This window comes from Oryza glaberrima, chromosome 2 (assembly GCF_000147395.1).
Source record: "Oryza glaberrima chromosome 2, OglaRS2, whole genome shotgun sequence".
NCBI lineage: Eukaryota > Viridiplantae > Streptophyta > Magnoliopsida > Poales > Poaceae > Oryza > Oryza glaberrima.
Window position 1 is genome coordinate 26,424,476 of NC_068327.1, and position 9,623 is coordinate 26,434,098.

The window sequence follows — 9,623 nt, forward strand, 5'->3', positions numbered from 1 at the left end:
ATGATAGTTATGTTCGATTTTTAGAATCACAATGACAATAAAGAGTAGGCGACGAACAGGCTGTAGAGGGCATAGTGGCATCGTTTGATAGGACTTCTAAAAATTATAAAAAATAAAACTACAAGTCCAATTTTTAAAGGTTCGGAACTTCCAAAAATTAAAAAAACCCAATGATAATCATGTTCGATTTTAAAATCTCAATGACAATAAAAAAGGGAGGCAGCGGGCGAGTCGTAGAAGAGTACAATGACAAAGCCACTGATGGTTTGGCAGGACTTCTAGAAAGTAAAAATAAACCCAAACAATAATTATGTTCAATTTTGAAAATCTCAATGACAATAAAGAGAAGAAACAGTGGACGGGCCGTAGAGGAGTATAATGGCAACGTTTGACGGGGCATCTAGAAATTATAAAAACAAAACCCAACGTGATAATAAACTCTAAAAACTATAAAATCCAATTTTTAAAGGTTCCAAGAATAATAAATAGAAATAGTGGTATATCGAGCAAGCAAATAAAGAAGGAGATGACATAAGGGGTAGCAACTGGTGTGACTTTTAAAAACTATATAATTAGAAATACGAGGATGATAAAGTTTGGTTTTTTAAAGTCTTAAGACAATAAGATAGTTATTTAAAGAATTTTAAGTAAATCATATAAAAAATATATGATTTTATTTAGGTGCTAGCCGCGCAATTGCGCGGGCCACCCACAGTTAATGAGAATCTAGAGAGGTTGCATTTCCCCACTTCTGCCTATTAATTGGTTCATTTGTTCATTTTCTGAATTATGTAGCTTTTGATTCTTAGAATCTAGGTGAAAATCCAAATTGTTCGACAGAGTTAGAGATTAACTAGAGCTGTCAAAAGCTCTTTCAAATAGAACTAATACTTTTGGGGATTATGTAGGTCTAAGAGCTTAGCTGTGGCTCCAATTGGTCTTGCATGTGCGACAAACCCAATAAGATAGCCTAGATGCTGTTTCAACTTCTAGCGGAAACAAATGCTTACTCCAAAAATTTTCACATTAGCAAAAAAACATTGTTTAATCAATGCATTGTTAGTTAAACTATTATTTTTCTCCTTGTTCCGTACGTTCTCTCCTGATACAAGTGGCAGTGCATGGCATTTAATTGGTTGAATTGCTCATGCCTGTGTTGGAGCGTGAGTGCAGCTAGTGCTTAAATAGTTGCTCGGTGATATACTCTCTCACCTCCAACTCACTGCTAAAACTGATGTGGCAGGCTTATCGCTTGTATACTACTTATACTACTTTCTCCGTTTCAGAATGTATGCATTTTAAAGGTAGATAGAGATGATTAAAAGAAAGTATATAGAGATGATTAAAAGAAGGCTACGATTGATGGAGAAGAGAATGTAGGTGAAGACAATGGTTGTAATTGGTTGAGAGGAAAGGGTAGGTCAAGAAATAGCTTTATTTTGAAACACGATTGTGCTAAAAATAGCTATATTTTGTGAAGGAGACAATACATCACTTAAGATAACATGATGTGCATATATATAGTTTTACTTCTAAAGGTAAAAATTAAAGGCAGGACAAAAGCTTCTTAATTACAAGGTTTTATAGATGCAGAAGAAATGGGCATAGGTTAATTCAGAAACTTGAATTGTCAGTACGAGACACGGTGATAACCTGCCAACCTTCTCACTGAGACTGCTGCCACGTTATTCGGTGATGGGCGATTGGTCCATGAAAGGTGCCTGTCACAACTCGCACGGAGTAAGCAGCACCCGGCTTCTTGCGCATCAAGAGCATCACTCTGTCCTAATAGTGTTCTTTCGTAGTGGTAAACACTGAAAAAAAAAACTCACAGTCACACAATAGTCCCAACAACTCAACCGTCTTCGGGACATAAAGCAAGCCAAATCTAGGAAGTAATTAATCAGATGTGTGCACCAAAGATGTAGTACCGCAAACACCGGAAACTCGAGCATTTCATGTCTTCTCTTTGTACCAGCCTTGTGCTTCTGCAAAACCCGTCGCACGCTCAGCAGCCTGCTTGATATGATTCTGGAAATGATATGGACGTGCTGCTTAGTCTGCTGATAGTATGTCTTCCAGATGGTGAAGATCTGCAGCATACAAGTAAAAGAAGCCACTCAACTTCGAGACGTCATATCACGTCACTTTGGAGTTCTACAGTGGAGTACATTTTACTAACCTAAGCTGACTTTTTTCATCAACTTTACTTTACCATGACCATGTCAGGTAACTTATCATTACAAAATGAAGCCATGGGAAATCACACAGCTATGGCCGACGAGGGAGGAATATTCTCAGAAACAGTAAGAAGTGCTACTTTGCTCCATGGTCTTCTTCCACTTGAGTGGGTCAGTTGACTGTGTCTCAGTGTCATGAATCCCTCTGCTGTTTAGTTCCCTGCTTACTGCACCACCTTGTCTTGTTTACTCTTTGTTCTCTTGCTGCTCGGCCAACAATGGAGCAGAGACTGCATTTGCAGGGCCATTGAACAAAGAGCTCGCCCTAGGGTTGGTGAGTGACGGTGATGGCTTTGGTGGTAGTGGGCTTGGGGACAAAGGCTTCAAGAATGCAATTCATTGCTTCCTGACGCTTTGCGTCACATAAGATGATGTGTGAATGCCAGGAAAGTATCAGCCTGAAATCTGAACACAGATTAAAATCAGCGGCAGGTCAGATGCAGAAAGAGAAGCAGGGAAACAGCATAATGTGTTGGCTGCCTTTCCTTAATTGAGGATAAGGCATCTCTTCCCAGTGAGGTACTCCGGTAAAAATGCAAATAAACTGTTGATTAAAATACTTTAGTATCTTCATTAGCATGACAAATAGATGTAGAACTATAGGGTAATATGCTAAGAAACCTAGGGAGATGAAATTTCCAAGACAAAACTGAAAGGGAAAGCTACAGAATGAGACCGGTGACTAAAGCAGACAGTTTTTTTTTTATCAGGGTAACAAAACGGGCATCATATGTAGTATAACAGATATCTCAAATACAGAAAGTAACATATGAGCAAATATATAGCATACTGATGTAACTCAATATGTACTCTGTGATTTTCTTTCCTTCGCAAAGCAGTAGTTTACATGTTCCAGCAAGAGAAGAAAGTGGCACTTACAGCTACAGGAGCGCCCCAATAACAGAGTGATTTCACACTATATTCAAGTCAGCAAATTGTTAGCTTGGACTGAGAATTACTGCTGTACAAAATGCTGGGCTGCTGGCACAGTTTTTTTAATACATAATCATGGATATGAGAAGGTTATAAGCACTAGGCTAGTGCAAATTTAAAAAGGAATACATGAAAAATAGCACTCATATTCAAAACTAAGATTAGCAATGAGCCCATGATATGAATAAATACTCAAATTAGTTATTGACAAGAACTCACAATGGATCACACCTTGGCACGTGTAAAAGGGGCATAGTGGAGTATAAGCTTAAAATGTGTCCCATCACAAGCAGCATGCCTCAAATAGCCTTTCTTCAAATCAATAATATCCTGGGGACCCGCACAGATTATAGAACAAAATAAAGACGAGCTTGAAATTTAATAACAGGACTTCAGTGGAAACTGGGATTGCTCATAACACTTGTCAGCATATGATCATCTGGTCCACACTCAAATGGTTGAGCAAATGGCCTCCAATCAGTAACACTAAATAAATACAAATAATTTATTTCCTGTGCTTTAGACTTGCCACAGCGGTGGTTCCTGCTGACAATTATGTGAACTCCACTTCCACTATTTAATTCTTAGAAAACTCATCCCTGATCACTTGCCTGATCTGACCCAAAAAAACTGGTAATCTTAGCAGTTAAATTAAGAGGAGGAGGAAGCGTGCCCTAATAATACTCAGTAACCTAATTGTCATCTGGGATCAGCTGACTGAAATTGGTTGTCTCATCGAGCTAAAGGAATGTTGTGAAAGGAACAGCAGGCACTTTTCGTCAGGTTCTTGTTTATAAGGGGATGACTAACTTTGGATATCATCGAACAAAGAATATGGTTTCCAATGCCGCCACCCTGTCTCCATTCGTGCAGTACACCAAGTCTGCACTCTGGGTAGCTAACTACACAAGCATGGACTGGAGAAATTTCCTTTCGCGTGCTCAAAGTTAGCAGTGTCAAATAGCAATTAGGTTGAGATGTCAACCCAAGTGCGGTGGCAAAGTTTTCAACTTGAGCTTTGACAAGAGACAGGAAGAATAACCAGTCGTATCCTATCCATGTATTTACAACATGCTTAAGATTTAAGAAGACCATAAACAAGCATTGCAGGGGCATCACGCCTACACATAAAGTTTTTCAAGTGGTTATATATAATATCTAAAGGAATGACTACACACGGACCCTCCACCTTTAGGAAAGGGAGAGAGACAAAACAAGGATAGGCAGCATTAAGCACGCGCATCACATATTCTAATAGAAGAGGAAAAGCACACCAGGAGGAGGCTCTGTGTACGGTGAACTTAATGACAGGCAATTGAAGGAGTAGCTTTGTTTACTCCAAGTTGACTCTCAGTGAAATGTGTCAACCACTAGAATAATATAAAAAAAGAAGCTTGGAGGCAAGGACAGACAGCTCATTCTCCCTCAATTTGAAAGATGTCGAGCGTGAAGCTTCCCCACTAACGACCTTAGTAGGTTGGTGGAGGATGACAGCGATCAGTGAAAATAGCATTTTGCAATGAGAAAAATAGCTGACCTCTAGAGACAACCGTGTGATAATACTGCATTCATGCATGACAAACTATGAGATGGATGTAAGCAGAGTTTTGGACTCTTCTTGAGCCTCCAAATCTCTTCCTGTCGTGACATGCTCACAGGTACAAGATCACTCTGGTTAAGTCAAAGACGTTAAGCACTTGGAATAGGAAGATGGTCAAAAGAAGAGTCATGTCTCTTGAAAGGTCTCCCGGTGGATATCATGCTACACACTTACACCGAGGTCACTATACAAATTGGTGCAGGAGCTAGTGACTTCATCACCAACTGTAGTTAGCTTAGAGCCTAGAGGTGAATTTGACTACAGGACAAAATAGTAATTCATACATTATTAGAAATGTCAGTTCATAAATATGAAAAGATACTCCGGATGGACATGTTGAGACATATACAGAATACAAAATAAAATATGTGGATGCAGATTTACTGAGTCACTAATGATAACTGAAGATATAAAATATGACAGAACTAGAAAAGGACAGAGGAATAAAAGGTTACCTGGACACAGCAGTATGCTGCAGCTCTTTTGTAGCCAGCTCAAATGCATCCTCTGGAGTCAAGAACATCTCAATGTACCTAAAAATGGTTTCAGACATATCGATATTCTTCTTAAAAGAGGGCAATGGTGGTGGCAGATTCACTGCCTCCACCTCACCAAGTATAGTAACTTCTTATTTACCATCTACTCCATCATGTTTTATACCAACTACCCCATGTACTTTTATGTTATAAAATAATCCCTTTACATATATGATTATATCATATTTCACCTGTACAATATAACATCTACAGGTACAAAATTGTCCCAAAAACCTCACTATTAATTTGTTTTAATCCGTAGCAAAGCACGGGTATCTGGCTAGTTATAAACTAAAGTTGATGCAGATAGTAAAAGATACTATATGCAGATTCATTTGGCAAAGAATATGCATTAATATTAGAGGCAATCAAGAAGATTTACAGTGTCAAAAGGGCCCTAACATTGATCAAATATATAGTATTTGACATTTAAGTGCAACTGCATGATTAGTCCTCCACAGTTGAGAATCTAGGTTTAGGTTACAACGTTCAGTTGGAACTTGGAAGTGTCTGATGACTGATGGCATACAAAACAAATACTCTTAATCTTCATAGGATCCAAAGAGCAAGTCAGAATTCCGACTCCATACTTGTTCTTTTTTCCACCGGCCCAGCAAAGGAGTTTTTTTTTCAATGCTTTCATACTGCTGCATTGAAAATTAAGAGTTAAATAGAGGACAAATAAAGAAAGGTGCACTTTAGTAATACTCTCTCTATTTCAGGTTATAAGATGTTTTGACTTTGGTCAAAGTCAAATTGCTTTAATTTTGACTAAGTTTATAGACAAATATAGCAATATTTACATTACCAAATTAGTTTTATTAAATTAATAATTAAATATATTTTTAAAATAAATTTATCTTGGGTAAAAAATATTACTATTTTTTTCTATAAACTTGGTCAAATTTGAAGCATTTTGACTTTGACCAAAGTCAAAACATCTTATAACCTAAAACGGAGGGAGTAGTATGAATCAAAACAAAATTCCATGGCATCACAAGAAAATCACTACACCTGAGAAAAAAGAAAGAAAATAGCATCTAGTTAGGTTACCTCCAAAAACCTATTTAACCAAACAAGGAGACATCAAGATAGTGCTGAGTGCCATATTGTTGCTGATTCCTGATATGTACACCTCCAGAGGGCAGTACCCGTGCTAAGAGAATACACGCCCCACTACAAAACAAAAATGTGTATATTCCACATTGCCTATCCGAGGGCTTAACACTGGCTTCAATCATCAGCTGAACTATCAATTCACCACCAGCATAACAGCCATCTTGCATCCACCACACATTTCATAGTCACTAACACTGGACCACCCTAACATAACACCATCGGTGACAGCAATCACACAAAACCATCCAAACAGCAGCATATACAGTCCGCAATTCTACACCACAAAAAGAATACGAGGTACCTACTTAGCATAGGGCCCCTGTGTAGGAAGAAAAGTAGTGGACAGGGATGAATGTGGCGGTACGCAGCCTACACATCCTCACAACCTAATAGCATAATACAGCATAAATGGCAGTAGCTATTCCATACCTAACGGTGCAAAGCCATCATTTTGGTTATACCTTGAATAATACAAGCTGCGGAGAACATTGCAATTTTGAATTAAAAATCCAAACTGCAATCACATCACAAGTTTGCTTACCTTCTAACGATTGCCAAACTAATCACGCATCATTATGTGCTCAAGTGAATTGCCCAACCAATCACGCATCATTATGTGCCCAAGTGAATTGCTAGAGAAGAGACCAAATAAAGTGCTGATCTCGTAGGCCCTCATCTCAATCCTTCTTCCATACAGATGATGTGGTAATGTATTTCTGTACTGAATCGACTCATTACGTTCCCCAAACTAAATAAATCAGCTCTCTAAATTAGGATAGGTTCAGAGTAAGGATCAATAAATCAGTTCTCTAAATTAGGATAGGTTCAGAGTAAGGATCAAATCGTCTACTTCCTCGAACCGAACCAGTACCAAACGCACCAAAAGGGGATGAACTGGATCTAGTCATCATCAAAGCTAACATCGTGGGTAACATCAACCCCCGTTTCAAACGATTCGTCCGACTGGCCCCCAAACCAGCGACTTGAGAAAGAGCCTCACCTCACCTCACTTGCCGCAGCCGCCGCCCGGGGTACCTCGCGCGGCTACGCCTTTGGGTGGCGCCGCGGGAGGAACCTGGACTCGGTGGGAGCCACTGGTCGACGGCCGGTCGGCTGCTCGTCCGGCACCGTCGGCGCGGCGCAACTGTGCTGCCCTCGATGCCTCCGGGGGCGTGGCCACGGTGGGTTCGTCGGCTGACGCAGCGCGGGCCGTGGCGGTGGTGGTGGTCTCTCGTAGCCCAGCTTTCTGTAAGATAAGTGGCCCGGTTGAGCGTGCGGCGGTGCGGGTGGGTGTGCACGCGCTCGGAGGTGTGAAAACACGCCCGAGTACCAAGCGGCAGCGTCTGTACTACTTGGGCCCGATAATTTGAAGGTATTTGGGCCGAAAGACTGTTACGGCGGTAACACCAATTCGATGAGGAATAAGTTCACCTTACTCGAGTTTTGATCGTAATCTTAAACTGCAATACTAGATATAACACGTCCTTCAACTTATAAAACTAAATTATCAAGATCACAAGATAGTATTGTGTCTAATTTTAACTGATGAGATAACTTGGTAAGCAGTAAGACCCATGTGGGACCTCATATGTTAGTGGCTAGCGCTTTGTTCCTCCTCTTTCTTCCCTTTCTGCTAACGGGAGTTGTAGAGGGAGCAAACGGGGGATGTTGAGGATGAAGACGACATGGACGTGCGCCGAGCAGGAGCGCTCGATATCGCCACCGTTGATGCAACCGGCTACTCAGGGATACTAGAGCTATGGCACAGCCCATAGAAGACGACCTATGCCACCCGTCTTCTTCGACATGATGGGAGGATGGAGCTATGCCAGTATGCCACCCATGCCTGGATTGTTGCCTCTCTCCCTATATCCCGTTGGCCTGCTACCTGTAGGCTGGGAAGAGGGAGAAGGGAAAAGAGGAGGAAGAAAGCTAACATGTGGGGTTCATATAGGTTCCACGCTGACTCAGCCGCCACATCAACAAAAATATAGAACTATACTAGCTGGGATCTTAGCTAGCTACACCGGTATTATAAGTTGAAGGACATGTTATATGTTATTGTAGTTTAGGGATGTGATTCAAACTCGTCGTTAACATGTTATATATATTATTTTATTTTGTGGAAAGATTTACAATACATATCCGAAAGACGTGATCAAGTCTTCAAAAAAAGAAAGACGAGATCAAAGCTAAGGGAAAGAAGCGTGGCTGAACATGAATCGATCAATCGCGTAGAGAAAAAAAATCACTGCTTCGGGCCAGCCTCATCCGCGCCTTTATTTTTTTTTTCATGAAACCACAGATGCAGCCTCTGCCATCGATGTCCAGAGCCAGTCCACGACGCAACATCGGGTCCCGTTCGTCGGCGTACGGATCGGTCGAGTTGGAGGTGGCCAGCCTCAACACGGCTGCGCAGCGTGTCTCGCCCACGGTTTTGTTTCTCGATCGACAAGTCGGCAAGACGGGAATCGTCGCATCGTGGACAAGATTGTGAGGCGCTTCGGTCTTCCTGGGCCATGCTTCGTTTGGGCATTGTGCGGCCTACGGTGGTGTTCCCGGGCGCAACATGCTCCCTCCACTTCTTGCTTTCCGGGCCACAGGCCACAGTTGTTCTTTCTCGAAAGGGATGTGTGTTGTGATCATCGTTCATACTAAGAAGATCTAATCGTCAGTCCGTTGTTGTGTACTGGGGTTTATCCCCTAATATCTGTTCTTGTTTAATAAAGTTGGTTGTGTTTAAAAAAAAAGGTTATGAAGAAAAAGGTAGTTCGACAAAGCATATGATACTCTTTGTCGTGTCAAAGAGACCAAGATAAGTACAGGAGTAATCGTACAGCTGCCCAACCTAATCAGCACCGGTGACCGAGAAAAGCTCGTTCTACCTCTCGACAGATCGCCGTTAGCTAGCTACCGAGCATAGTCGCCCATCGTAAGTACTAGTACTTCCCATTCACGCATACATAAGGACATTCGGAATCATTTTCTTTCTCTTGAACTTCGATCGTGCGACTGTTGAAACCTCCTTTGTTGCATGCTAGCTCCATCTGTCACGCTCTGGCTGCCGCGTAGGCTGGTGCATACATCTGGAGGAATCTTTGCGCTGCGGTGATTATTAGTGGGGTCGAGAAGATGGGCGCCGTTCTGATGGCATTGGTTGGAGCCGCCCGTGAACACTCCAGCAGTCCAGCTCCA

General features: G+C 41.4%; 1 long non-coding RNA gene across 13 annotated transcripts; it reads right to left on the reverse strand.

The window, feature by feature from the left end:
* Window positions 1-1,179: 1,179 nt before the first annotated feature.
* LOC127763058 (uncharacterized) lies at window positions 1,180-7,700 on the reverse strand. Of its 13 annotated transcripts, none has more exons than XR_008015662.1 (4): window positions 5,900-7,700; window positions 2,183-5,306; window positions 1,932-2,093; window positions 1,185-1,814 (listed from the first exon to the last, which is right to left on the reverse strand). It is a non-coding gene; the product is annotated as an uncharacterized LOC127763058 (long non-coding RNA). The 13 variants fall into 13 exon arrangements; XR_008015658.1 differs by having other exon boundaries at window positions 1,186-1,814; window positions 2,183-5,953; window positions 7,434-7,700; XR_008015659.1 differs by having other exon boundaries at window positions 1,186-1,814; window positions 2,183-5,956; window positions 7,434-7,700.
* Between the last annotated feature and the right edge of the window lie 1,923 nt (window positions 7,701-9,623).